This window comes from Mandrillus leucophaeus, unplaced genomic scaffold (assembly GCF_000951045.1).
Source record: "Mandrillus leucophaeus isolate KB7577 unplaced genomic scaffold, Mleu.le_1.0 Scaffold554, whole genome shotgun sequence".
Classification (NCBI taxonomy): Eukaryota; Metazoa; Chordata; class Mammalia; order Primates; family Cercopithecidae; genus Mandrillus; species Mandrillus leucophaeus.
The window spans coordinates 253,983-269,142 of record NW_012105964.1 but is presented as its reverse complement, the minus strand read 5'-3'; positions in this window follow the sequence as shown (position 1 = coordinate 269,142).

Genomic DNA, 15,160 nt, shown 5'->3' with positions numbered 1-15,160 from the left:
ACCCGTCCACCTCGAGGAGAGAGAAGGGATTTGTAGTTTAGTGGGTGCTTTAAAAAAAATTGACAAAACTTTATTTATATTCCATTTCAGAGCTGATGACAGAGTCATGAGTTCTCAGTTCTTCAGAATTCCAAAATTAAAAGCTCTTCTGGCCCCACGCCATTAGTGCCCTCTGTACGTACCCAGGCCTGAGTACATTGAAGGAGAAAGAAGAGAAAGGTATAGCTAACTCATGTAAAATCCCTTCTCCTTTACACATCCTTTATTTCACCAAATACCTTGAAGAATCTTATGACGTGCGCGTCATTACCGCCACTGCAGATGAAGAGCCTGAGGGTGGTAGATTTGCGGTGTGGCTCTCCAAGGCGTGGGCTCTTTTCACTAAACAGTAGGCCACCTCTGTAGGAAGAAAATGGGACTCTTGTTTTTGAGAAACTCATGATCTTATTGATGAAGGTAATATTTAATATATGTCTGATACACTTACAAGTTACTTACTATTTTATTTCAAATAAACGGATAGAGTTTTGTGGCTTCCAAAGCCATGGTAAATAAAACATAATACTAAGAACAGGTTGGCTAGGCAGGACTCCTTCTCTGAAGCTCAGAAAGATTTAAGTATGCCTATTAAAACAGCTGGATTCCATTTTTAACTCAACACATTATCTTTTATTCAAAAAAAAAAAAAATTCCACCACATCACTCCCAGCAAATGTTGCTTTTCATTACTGAGAACACGCCAGTGCATTAGGCACAACTTCCTCAACCTCCAGCCTCCTTATCAACAGTTTTGTGGATACCTTTCTTCCTCACAGTGTTCAAATTGTAATCTACCTCCACAGCTTCCTATTACTGGTCCTAATTGAGCTTTTGTCTTCAATATTTTCCAATCTATTCTCTATACAGGTACCAGAGTGAGTTTTCCTGAAATATAAATCCTTCCATTATCTACTGCAAGTATTCCTTAATGCCAGAAGTTTTCATTAATTCACCGCAAAATGAAAAAGAAAACAGACGATCTATTGAATTTTTCAGAAAATCAAAAGTATTCATTTTAAAATATCTGGGTTTATGTCTTTTTTGATGTTAAAAAATGCTCTTTATTACATGGTAGTGATAGAAAAAGAAAGTATTATTTTTCTCTTACAACATACTCCTCCCCCAGTTTTTCCTATCTCAGTTGCATTCTTTTAAACCCATTTGCTCTGGTTAAAATGGTGGGTTTCAACACTAATTATTTTTTTCCTTCTCCATCTGTGACCAATTCATAAATAAAACTTTTTGGATCTGTCTCTATAACTAGATTTTCTTCTGCCTATTTATAAACAAACAAAAGATATAAAAAGAAGATAAAAGATAAAAATCAGAGGCTGGGCACAGTGGCTCATGCCTGTAATTCCAGCACTTTGGGCGACCAAGGTGGATGGATCACAAGGTCAAGAGATCGAGACCATCCTAGTCAACATGGTGAAACCTCGTCTCTACTAAAAATACGAAAATTAGCCTGTCATGGTGGTGCACACCTGTAGTCCCCAGGTACTCAGGAGGCTGAGGCAGGAGAATCACTTGAACCCGGGAGACGGAGGTTGCAGTGAGCCAAGATCGCGCCGCTACACTCCAACTCCAGCCTGGCAACAGAGCAAGACTCCATCAAAAAAAAAAAACAAAAACAAAAACAACTCAGAAAACTAAAAGATCCAAAGAGACAACAATCATCTTTCTTTTAAAAGAAGAAAAGAAGAAACAATAATTATGAGATTAAAAAGAATTATGCCTGAGAAAAATATTTTAACAACTAAAATAGGAAAGATAAAAGTTTGAAATGTTGAGTAGATATAAATGTTACAATTGATATAATAAAAGAACTAGTAGAAAAAAATACATTTTTTAAAGCTACAGATAACTATAAACAGAAGATAATCTAAAATAGGAGTTTTAAATTCTTTCATGGGGGTAAATTAGAGAAATATGATAGGGAATAATACTTATGATACAACATTTTTGGTAATGGCAACAATTACAGTTATGAAGGTAGCACGCTTGGAGTACTGAAGCAGTGTTTTCTTGCACCAGAGCTACCTAGTTCCCTTTGAAAAGCAAGCAGCAAGACCTAAGGATCACTTGTATGTGGCATATATAGCTGTGGCACACTGGACAAGCAGGGTATACAATGTGCTAAGAAACAGAAAGAGAAGTGGGTAATAAATTCTACCCAAGCAAAGATCTACAATATATTTTGCCCATTTCAACACAGCTTATCTCCAAAGGAATCAAATGCACTTGATTCCATACCAGTCTGAGTCTAATCTATGAATTTCAGGCTTAACATTTCTATTATATCACTTTGTTCTTTCCAGATTAGGGGGAAAACCCAAGCAATAATATTTATTGCTGTCAAGTACATGGTAAGAGATTACTGATGACTTTGTGAAAGAAAATCTAGCATGCTAAAAATTAACATATTTTTCTGTGTCAGACACTGCAAGTTGCCTAGCCAATATAGAAAGCCGCTGCTAGCTTTTCACTAGGACCTTCAAAGAATAACAAATGGATCATCCAGGGCTACTGTGGGGAGGGAAAAAAAAAAGAAAAAGAAAAAACTCCTCTGTTTTAAAGCCTACTTGAAATGCAAATCTCATGATGGGAATAATTGTAAAAGAGATGGAACACTTATATTAGTCCCTAAGTATAATGTTTTAAAGTATCACCTGTAAAATGATTTACTCAGCCAGACTACATATTTCAGCCACTGATATTTGACTAATTTATTAGTTCATGTACTCATTCAGCAAATGTTTATTGAGAAGCTACTACATGAAAAGTGCTGTCCAAAACCTGTGAAAGTATCCAAATAATAATCATGATTATTTTGATTATAATAACCAACATGAATTGAGTCTTTGTTATATGTCCACCTCTGTGCTTTGTCCTTCACACATATTGTCTGAGTCATCCCTACAGCAACCCTAGGAGGTATATGTTTTTGCTATCCCCATTTGACAGATGAAGAAACTGAGACTCAGATTAGTGAAATAACTCATTTAGATTCCACAGCCAGTAAATGGTGGAGTCAAGTTATGAACCCAAGCAATATGATTCCAGGATGCATGCTCTTAACCACAAATGAATTCTGGTCTCCTCCATGCAGTGGAATCTCTGATTCTGCATGCCTGCTCACAAAAACCCTATATTGAGCAAGCAGCCAAAAGCAGTTTCTTATGCACCAATTATCAGGCATAGTCCTGTCACATTGCAGCTCTCCCTAGTATATTTTTGGACAGATAGGATAATAGGCAAACCTTGGTGAGCAGGCCTGGGCTCTCCATACCTGATTCTCTGTCTCCGGGAGTTTGAAAATGAAACCTCAGAAAAAAGAAACAGTTAATAGATATATACAGAACAAGGGAAGCAAACTGAGAAGAGGTGGAAAGCATAAATCATAACTCCCCAGCAGTCATAAATTAGAAAAGGGAAAATCAGAGAGATGCTCAAAGGGCCTTCGGGCTTCCTTATTTCTCTCTCTAGACTTGAAAGAAACCCCCATTACCTACAATAAAGCTAAAATACTCATTCAAAAAACGAAAGCAAAACAGGTCTGGAATCTATTAAAATAAATAATATAAACAACTTCTACATGTAAATGAACATCTAGATGAATAACTGTACTCAGCATAATTTGTTAATTTATGTATCACTCCACCCAAAAGATTTAAGGCAAAGGTAACAAGATCAAAATGTCTATAAGATTCAAGTAAATAACTTCAGGGAGTGAATTGTGCCAGGCATAGGACATGAGATAGTGGTAGGGTCAATACAACTGGAAAGCTGACCTTTCCAAAAACACTCAAACTGAAATAGAGAGATTAAACAGAAAGAAAACTAGAATCAACAGCAAATTTTGTGTAGGCCAAACACAGCAGATTTGGGGTTTAATCTGCCCCATAAATTCCCCAATTTAAGGAAACAGACTTAAATGCAAATAATATTTAAAAAATATAAAGTGTAATTTAAAAATATAAAGTCTTATCATTTCAGAAGAAACTGTGTTCTTTTGGAGAGAATGCTGGAAGTTGGCCCTTATTGTTGGTTAGACCTCCTCCCCCAACCACCCATTCCCCTACACACATATGCTACTGTTGACAGGAGATGTTTGCCAGCTGAGATTTTTTTTTTTTAATGAAGATAAGGTTTCAAGAATTTTAAAAGTGTACTTTACTATGGAATTGATTTTTAAACTCAATGAGGCATTAAAACACTTGGGGAACAAGCATTTGTCTTTGAGCTGGAAGCTTATACTTTTCAAGATAGATATTGTTTTCCTTTTTAGGAAACACTTATGTGACCAGCGTAAATTGGGGATTGCTTCTGAAGCAGTCAGAAAAACCTGTTCCCTTTGTGCCTAAGGATATTCATAAAGTCACTAACTTCTTTAAGAAAATGATACACATCTACAGAAAATGTATTATTTTAATAACCACTGATAGAGGCCATAATACTTTAAATCTCAAAACTCCCCCAAGAATCTTCTAATGTGAGGCTTATCACACATGCATCATTCATGCAGCACTGCAGGGCACAATAAAAATTAAGATTTACACTGGAAATCAATTTTATTTCGTTACACATTTAACCCAGGCACTATGGCAACAGAATGTAAGACAAAGTAGGTCACGAATTTCAACTGGAATGGCTTAGGTGATACAGAAGCCAGCTGTAATTTGTTGCTCATCTTTTGGGACTCTTTTAAAATTCTTCTGTTTCACAGCCCCCAGTCAATGTTATCTAACAACTTACTAGATGAAATCATGAGACCAAAAGCCAGGGTGAGATTTATTCAATCTCATTATTTATTTCACTTGGTTTACTAATTGACTAGTAAAATCCATCTCCATACTCACAAATAAATAAAGAAAGGAATTCCAGGAAAAAGGAACAATGCGTGTGATGTGGTTTGGCTGTGTCTCCACCCAAATCTCAACTTGAATTGTATCACCCGGAATTCCCATGTGTTGTGAGAGGGACCCAAGGGGAGGTAATCGAATCATGGGGGCTGGTCTTTCCAGTGCTATTGTCATGATAGTGAATAAGTATCACAAGATCTGATGAGTTTATCAGGGGTTTCCACTTTTGCTTCCTCCTGATTTTTCTCTTGCCGCCACCATGTAAGAAGTGTCTCTTGTCAGGCTTGGTGGCTCACGCCTGTAATCCCAGCACTTTGGGAGGCCGAGGCAGGCAGAGCACCTGAGGTCAGGAGTTTGGGACCAGCCTAGCCAACATGGTGAAACCCTGTCTCTACTAAAAATACAAAAAATTAACTGGGCATGGTGGCAGGTGCCTGTAATCCCAGCCACTCAGGAGGTTGAGGCCGGAGAATCTCTTGAACTCAGGAGGCGGAGGTTGCAGTGAGCTGAGACTGCGCCATTGCACTCCAACCTGGGTAACAAGAGTGAAACTCCGTCTCAAAAAAAAAAAAAAAAAAGACGTGTCTTTCACCTCCCACCATGATTCTGAGGCCTACCTAGCCATGTGGAACTGTAAGTCCAATTAAACCTCTTTTTGTTCCCAGTTTCGGGTATATCTATATCAGCAGTGTTAAAATGAACTAATACAGTAAATTGGCAATCAGTACCAGTTGCTGAAAAGATACCCGAAAATGTGGAAGCAGCTTTGGAACTGAGTAACAGGCAGAGGTTGAAACTGTTTGGAGGGCTCAGAAAAAGATAGGAAAATGTGGGAAAGTTTGGAACCTCCTAGAGACTTGTTGAATGAATGGCTTTGACCAAAATGCTGATATGAACAATAATGTCCAGGCTGGAGTGGTCTCAGATGGAGATGAGGAACTTGTTGGGAACTGACGCAAAGGCCACTCTTGTTATGTTTTAGCAAAGAGACTGGCGACATTTTGCCCCTGCCCTAGAGATTTGTGGAACTTTGAATTTCAGAGAGATTATTTAGGGTATCTCGCAGAAGAAATTTCTAAGCATCAAAGCATTCAAAATGTGACTTGAGTGCTGTTAAAAGCATTCTGTTTTAAAAGGGAAACAGAGCATAAAATTTCAGAAAATTTGCAGCTTGACTATGCAGTAGAAAAGTAAAACCCATTTTGTGAGAAGAAATTCAAGCCAGCTGCAGAAATTTGCATAAGTAGCAAGGAGTCCAATGTTAATCCCTAAAACCGTGGGGAAAATGTGTCCACGCCATGTTAGAGACCTTCAGGGCGGCCCCTCCCATCATAGATTCTGAGACCCAGGAGGAAAAAGAGGTTTCACTGGACGGGCCCAGGATCCCCATGCTGTGTGCAGCCTAGGAACTTGGTGCCCTGTGTCCCAGTCACTCCAGCCATGGCTGAAAGGGGCCAATGGACACTTTGGGCTGTGGCTTCAAAGGGTGGAAGCCCCAGGCCTTGGGAGCTTTCATGTGGTGTTGAGCCTGTGCGTGGGTGCACAGAAGTCAAGAATTGAGGTCTGGGAACCTCCACCTGGATTTCAGAAGATGTATGTAAATGTCTGGATGCCCAGGCAAAAGTTTGCTGCAGGGGCGAGACCCTCATGGAGAACCTCTGCTAGTTCAGTGCAGAAGGGAAATGTAGGGTCAGAGCCCCCACACAAAGTCCTACTGGGGCACTGCCTAGTGGAGCTATGAAAAGAGGGCCACTATCCTCCAGATGCCAGAATGATAGATCCACCAACAGCTTGCACCATGCACCTGGAAAAGCTGCAGACACTCAATGTTAGCCCATGAAAGTAGCCAGGAGGGAGGCTGTACCCTGCAAAACCACATAGGCAGAGCTGCCCAAGACCATGGGCGTCCACCTCTTGCATCAGCGTGACCTGGATATGAGACCTGGAGTCAAAGGAGATCATTTTGGAGCTTTAAAATTTGACTACCCTGCTTGATTTTGGACTTGTATGGGCCCTGTAACTCCTTTGTTTTGCCCAATTTCTCCCATTTGGAATGGCTATATTTACTCAATATCTCTACCCCCCTTGTATCTAGGAAGTAACTAGCTTGCTTTTGACTTTACATGTTTATAGGCAGAAGGGACTTGTCTCAGATGAGACTTTGGACTGTTAATGCCGAAATGAATTAAGACTTTGGGGGACTGTTGGGAAGGCATGATTGGTTTTGAAATGTGAGGACATGAGATTTGAATAGGCCAGGGATGGGATGATATGGTTTGGCTGTGTCCAAACCTCAACTTGAATCGTGTCTCCCAGAATTCCCACATGTTGTGGGGAGGGACCCAGGGGGAGGTAGCTGAATCGTGGGCACCAGTCTTTCCCATGCTATTCTCATGATAGTGAATAAGTCTCACAAGATCTGATGGGTTTAACAGACGTTTCTGCATTCGCTTCCTCCTGGTTTGTCTCTTGCCACTGCCATGTAAGAAGTGCCTTTCATCTCCTGCCCTGATTCTGAGGCCTCCCCAGCCATGTGGAACTGTAAGTCCAATTAAACCTCCTTTTGTTCCCAGTTTCGAGTATGTCTTTATCCGCAGCATGAAAGCGAACTAATACAGCATGCAAGTTCACGATCATAAAAGGGCCCAGTATTACAATTTTCAAATCATTCTATGAAGTATTTAGGGGAATGATCAAAACCAGACACAATAAGGAATTGAAAAAAGAGGATTATGTGCTTCTGTCACCATGGATCAATGGAATCACCAACATCTCATAGAAACCTAGCCGAACTCCTATGCCAGCTGCCTAGTCTACTGTGTTTTTATCTAAGAAATAAAATGAAATTCAGTTCTAATCCCTTTACAGCATTTTCTAATTCCGCCTTCCTTTGCCTCTGTCTCAAGAACCCATATTTTTTATTCCAACTCCAACCACCTCCCTCTAGGACCTTTCTGTACTAAAATCCTTTTCTCCATGCATACAGCTTATAGATCTTTAGAATCAGAAAGGCCTGTCTGTTTAATCTGTCACAACAATAGCTGTGTGCTCTCAGGCAAATTGCTTAACTTCTCTGAGCCTCACTTCTCTCATTAGGTTCACAAGGTTGCTGTAAGCATTAAATGAAACAAATAATGTGAGGCCCTAGTACTGTGACTGGTACAGGGTAAATTGTCTTCTTTTTTCTCTTGATGTGTTGCCTCCTGTTCAACTGTTAAGCCTGCACACCTTTCTCATTTTCTCCACAAACACATTTCCTACACATGCTCAGGTGCATGCACACACTTCCCCTCAGCTCTATTGCATACCTGAAGTTTCCACCCGCTTTTGGCTAACAAAGAAAAAAAGAGTTTGTTCAGACTCACTTCCCAATCATTCCTTACCATATTGCAACCTGAATTCCACTCCTGTCCTCTCTTCTGAATCTGCTCCAGAAATGACCTACTAAATCACCAAATCCAACCTTCTTTCCTTCATTTTTAACCACTTTACCTCTCTTCAGCATTTAACACCATTAAATATTTCATCCTCTCAAAAGTTTCTGTTCTCTCATCTCCAATGAAACTGGAGGAACCCCTGGTTCTTCTCCTTCCTCTCTGACAGCTCCTTCTGTGGCCCCTGCTTTGACTCCACTGCCTCTCTCTGATTCTTGGGGTGGGTCTGCCCACTCACACAAATATGAAATGGTCAGGGGTAAAACTCTGGTGGCTCCAGTCAGAGGCTTCAATAAGCGGTACCACACTGGTAATAATTTTGGCAAAATGGAGATAACTTGTTCAGATAGCCTTAAACACCATGTTGCTTCCTAACTAACCAAAACTGAGATCATCTTTAAACTGCTTCACACCCTAGCCACACAGAACAAAGTGAAAGGAAACAGGAAAATGTATACAGAGCTTTACAACAAGCACATTGGGCAATATATTTCCTTGTCTTCTTTTACTACAAAATATGTACAGTAGCTCATAGAAACGGAAATATCTAAAACCACACACTGCTGAATACCATATATTTAAAGCCTGAGCTCCAATCAATTACAGATAAGTTCAGCTTTTTCTATAATTACTTTTAAAATCTCTGATCCAAAGAAGGCTTCATTCTACTGTACGTCACCTAGGAATGTTACAAAGATGAGCACCAAGAAATGATGCAGAATCAGATAATTAACAAAGAAAAAGAACTGAGACTTTTGCCTTAGCCCCTTTGCAAGGATTTCACCAACTGTCAACTAAGAAGGCATTGGAGTTATTAATAACACAAAAATCATAGTGCATATTGTCACAGTTTGTCATATACATAGCGATTAACAGCATAGGCACTTGAGTAAGAGTGCCTTCATTCAAATTCCCTTTCTTTGACTTACCTGTTGTATGAAATTGGGAAAGTTATTTTATTTTTCTAAGACCCAATTTTGCTAATGTATAAATTAGGAGAATAATTATACCATTTCACAGGGATTTTGTAAAGATATGTGCATATTCTCACGTACATAAAGTACTTATTACAGTTCAAGACACATGGTTTGCATTCAAATCATCATATAAATATTTTTTCTTTTGCTACATTCCCAGATTTAGCTTCTTCCTTTCTGAGAAATTATTTAATTTGTCATGATTAATTATTTTAATTTGTATTATTAATTATTTATAAATAAATGTGTGTGTGTGTGTGTGTGTGTAGATAACTTGGGAGATAAAGCAAGGGAAACTTGCTTCAAGAAGACAGTCATTCCTCGTAAAATTTTAAAAGGTCTCAGTCTCTGCACAGCACAAAAGGCAATCCCTACCCCTAAAGGGGATCCCTGAGATCCCTAAAGACAGAGGGGATTTCAGCTCCTGACCCAAAGAGAAGATGAAAGGTGTCCAAATCCTATATCAAAAGGGTAGCAGGGAGAAACAATTACCTTCTCAAACTCATTCCCCACCAGAGTAACATTTTACTGTGTTATTATTGCGATCATTAACTTTATGTGTCACCTTGACTGGGCTAAGGGATAGCCACATAACTAGTAAAACATTATTTCTGGAAGGATCTGTGAGATCAGTATTTGAATCAGTGGACTGAGTAAAGAAGATTGTCCTCACCAATGCACGTGGGCAGCATCCATTCTGCTGAAGACCTGAATAGAACAAAAAGGCAAAGAAAGGGGGAATTTCCTCTCTTCTGGAACTGGAACATCCATCTTCTCTTGTCCTCAGATACTGATGCACCTGTTTCTTGAGCCTTCAGACTCATACCAGGACTTACACCACTGACTCCCCTGGTTCTCAGATCTTTAGGCTTGGACTGGAACTACAGCAACAGTTTTCCTGGACCTCCAGCTTGCACACAGTAGATCATGGGACTTCTCAGCCTCCATAATTGCATGAGTTAATTCTATAATTAATTAACTAATTTGTGCATGTGTGTGTATCCTATTAGTTGTTTATTTAGAGAACTCTAATACAATTATTATTACAAAGAAAGAATTCTGATTCTGAAAATTGTAAAACACAAACACATATAAAGGAAAAAGGTCAGGCATAGTGGCTCACACCTGTAATCCCAGCACTTTGGGAGGCCAAGGCAGGTGAATTGCTTGAGCCCAGGAGTTCAAGACCAACCTGGGCAACACGACAAAATCCCATCTCTACAAAAAATACAACAGCAACAAAAATTAGCCAGGCATGGTGGCTTGCACCTGTAGTCCTAGCTACTTGGGAAGCTGAGATGGGAGGATTGATTGAGACTGGGTGGTTGAGGCTGCAGTGAGCCTCAACCAGGGCACCAGGCATGCCAGTCTGGGCAACAGATAAAGACCTTGTCTCAAAAATAAAATAAAATAAATAAAAAAGAAAACAAAAATTAACCATGACCTCACAACCCAGAGATAACTCGTATTAGTATTTTGAAGCAATTTCTCTAGTCATTTCCTATACATTTATTTCCACATCTGTAATCAGTGCTATATATAGTTTTGACTACCTTTCCAATTATTCCATCATGAGTATTTTTCAATGTCACCAAAAATGCCTTCAAAGTATTCTTTACAATGACTACAAAATTGCCCTTTAGATGAATATATCACAATTCACATATTTATTTTAATAACTCATTATTTTCTAATCACAAAATAATTGTGTCCATTTACAAAATTAGAGAATGTAATATATAAATCACCCATAATCTTATTGCTCAGATATAGCCACTATTAATATTTTGATATATTTCCTTCTAATATTTTTCTATGATTAGCTATTATGTACTTAAAATAATTGAGGTCATATATTACAAGTATTTTCCTATGTCATTAAAAATGATTTCAAAATATAATTTTTAGTGCCTGTAAAAAGTTATACATGTCTGATATCACTTCCTTACTGGTAAGAATGAAACACATTTTTAGCCAACAAAGACAGAAAATGTCCAGAAATAGAAGGAAAAGGGCTGTATAAGGCCCTGCCTCCTGAGTCAAGAGGTTCTTTAGAAAAATAATTCAGACTTGCTTGGCATACAAAAGCCGGTGGTTCCTTCCAAAACTCAGGTCACCAAATCCAAGGGAGGGTACCTGTTTGAGTCAGAGTTCTTTCAGTTACAAGTAACAGAAGCCCTTCCCAAGCAAGCTTAAGAAAAAAATCAACAACAGAAAAAAATTAATAGAGATAAGAAGGATAGAAAGGGAGGCAGAGGAGAAATTCATTAGCGGAGGTAAATAATAAGTTCCATTTACTGCTGAGTACAGAGGCTCAAATGACATCTTTATGACTTTCTTATTCATTATCTCTCATCTCTATGTTGGCATCGGTCTCTCTCAATATGGACAATGTGGGTGATATGGTTTGGCTGTGTTTCCACCCAAATCTCAACTTGAATTATATCTCCCAGATTTCCCACCTGTTGTGGGAGGGACCCAGGAGGAGGTAATTGAATCGTGGGATCCAATCTTTCCCATGCAATTCTAATGATAGTGAACAAGCCTCACAAGATCTGATAGGTTTATCAAGGGTTTCCACTTTAGCTTTTTCCTCATTTTCTCTTGCTGCCACCATGTAAAAAGTGCCTTTCCCTCCCGCCATGATTCTGAGGCCTCCCCAGCCCTGCGGAACTGTAAGTCCAATTAAACATTTTTTTCTTCCCAGTCTCGGGTATGTCTTTATCAGCAATGTGATAATGGACTAATACAGTAAATTGGTACCAGTAGAGTGGGGCATTGCTGAAAATGTGATTACCTCAAAATGTGGAAGCAACTTTGGAACTGGGTAACAGGCAGAGGTTTGAACAGATTGGAGGGCTCAGAAGAAGACAGGAAAATGTGGGAAAGTTTGGAACTCCTTAGAGACTTGTTGAATGACTTTGACCAAAATGCTGATAATGATATGAACAATAAGGTCCAGGCTGAAGTGGTCTCAGATGGAGATGAGAAACTTGTTGGGAACTGGAACAAAGGCGTCTCTTGTTATATTTTAGCAAAGAGATTGGCGGCATTTTGCCCCTGTCCTACAGATTTGTAGAACTTTGACCTTGAGAGAGATGATTTAGGGTATCTGGCAGAAGAAATTACTAAGAAGCAAAGCATTCAAAAGCTGACTTGGGTATCATTAAAGGCATTCAGTTTTAAAAGGAAAACAGAGCATAAAATTTCAGAAAATTTGCAGCCTGACTATGTGATAAAAAAGAAAAATTCATTTTCTGGGAAGAAATTCAAGCCGGCTGCAGAAATGTGCATAAATAGCAAGGAGCCTAATGTTTTTCCCCAAGACTGTGGGGAAAATGTCTCCAGGTCATGTCAGAGACCTTCATGGCAGCCCCTCTCATCACAGGTCCTGAGGCCCAGGAGGAAAAAGTAGGTTTGTGGGCCCAGCCCAAGTCCTGTGCTGTGTGCAGCCTAGGGACTTGGTGCCCTGTGTCCCAGCCACTCCAGCTGGGGCTGAAAGGGGCCAACATACAGCTTGGGCTTTGACTTCAGAGGGTGGAAGCCCCAGGCCTTGGCAGCTTCCACATGTTGTTGAGCCTGTGCATGGGTACACAGAAGTCAAGAATTGAGGTTTGGGAACCTCCGCCTAGATTTCAGAAGATGTATGGAAATGCCTGATGCCCAGGCAAAAGTTTGCTGCAGCGGCAGGGCCCTCATGTAGAACCTCTGCTAGGGCAGTGCAGAAGGGAAATGTGGGGTCAGAGCTCCCACATAGGATCCCTAGTGGGGAGCTGCCTAATGGAGCTGTGAGAAGACAGCCACCATCCTCCAGACCCCAGAATGATAGATCCACCAACAGCTTGCACCATGTGCCTGGAAAAGCTGCAGACACTCAATGCCAGCCTATGAAAGCAGCCAGGAGGGAGGCTGTACCCTGCAAAACCACAGAAGCAGAGCTGCCCAAGTCCATGGGCACCCACCTCTTGCATCAGCGTGACCTAGAGGCAAGACCTGGAGTCAAAGGAGATCATTTTAGAGCTTTAAAATTTGACTGCTCTGTTGGATTTTGGGCTTACATGGGTCCTGTAACTCCTTTGTTTTGCCCAATTTCTCCCATTTGGAATGGCTGTATTTACCCAATACCTGTACTCCCATTGTATCTAGGAAGTAACTAGCTTGCTTTTGATTTTACAGGCTTATAGGCAGAAGGGACTTGCCTTGTCTCAGGTGAGACTTCTTACTGTGGACTTTTGGATTAATGCTAAAATGAATTAAGACTTTGGGGGACTATTGGGAAGGCATGATTGGTTTTGAAATGTGAGGACATGAAATTTGGAGAGGCCAGGGATGGAATGATATGGTTTGACTGTGTCCCCACCCAAGTCCCATCTTGAATTGTATCTCCCAGAATTCCCACTTGTGTGGGAGGGGCCCAGGGGGAGGTAATTGAATCATGGGGGCTGGTCTTTCTCGTGTTATTCTTGGGATAGTTAATAAGTCTCATGAGATCTGATGGGTTTATCAGGGCTTTCCGCTTTTGCTTCTTCCTCATTTTCTCTTGTCACTGCCGTGTGAGAAGTGTCTTTTGCCTCTCGCCCGGATTCTGAGGCCTCCCCAGCCATGTGGAACTGTAAGTCCAATCAAACCTCTTTTTCTTCCTAGTCTCAGGTATGTCTTTATCAACAGCATGAAAACAGAACTAATACAGTGGGTATTTTCCTGAAAGACAGCTTATCTTATGACTTTCCAGGTTATAACATCGTTATAGTTATTGATCCCCGAAAACGAGTGTTTTTTTTCTAATGGCTCCTAAAGAAAATTGCCTGCAAGGATTCTGGTTGCTTAAGGTGAACCAATCACTGTTCTCAGGGGGAAAAAATATCAGATTGACAAAGCTGGTTCCTGGGGACCACACCTGGTGAGGTGTAGGAGGGTCAGCACTACTAAACTGCAGAGTAGGAGAAGGGGATTTCTCCAAATAAGGAATAAATGCTGGCAGAGTCATGTTGAAACAGGTAAGAGATTAATGATTGCACCATCACAGGCAGCAGGATCATGAGAGAGGAAAGGGAGGCAGGCAAGGAGTGATTCCAACATTCACACACATTCAGGAGCCAGGGGCAGGAATAAGGACCTCAGTGGGGATGGACCCTACAAATATATCTGACTTTATTTAACCATGCCCCAACTGTTAACCATATAGGGTGCTTTCCAGTTTCCTTCTACATCAGTTACTGATATGGTTTGGCTCTGTGTCCCCACCCAAATCTCATCTTGAATTATAATCCCCTTGTGTTGAGAGAGGGAAGTGATTGGAGCATGAGGGCAGTCTCCCCATGGTGTTCTCTTGATAGTGAGTGAATTCTCATGAGATCTGACGGTTTAAAAGTGGCAGTTTTTTCCTGTATTCTCACTTCTCCCTCCTGCCACCTTGTGAAGTAGGTGCCTCCTTCCCCCTCTGTCTTGATTGTAAGTTTCCTGAGGCCTTCCCAGCCTTGTGGAACTGTGAGTCAATTAAACCTCTTTCCTTTATAAATTACCCAGTCTCGGGTAGTATCTTTATAGCAGTGTGAAAACAGACTAAGACAGTTACTCTGCTAAGAATTACTTTCTTTTTCATTTATTTGACAGTCATATTTCTTTCTTTATGATTGTAAAATAAACATATGTTCACAATAAAATGCAGATGTGTTCATAATAAAATGCAGAAATATAAATACCTATATTTTGGCCATCCAGGAGCAACCAAATGTCTGCATGTGTGTAGACACACACATACATATGTATATATACATACACAAAATTAATATCATACTTCAAAATTTTTTGTGTATGATTTTATTTAAAACTAAACTAGAAAGATTTT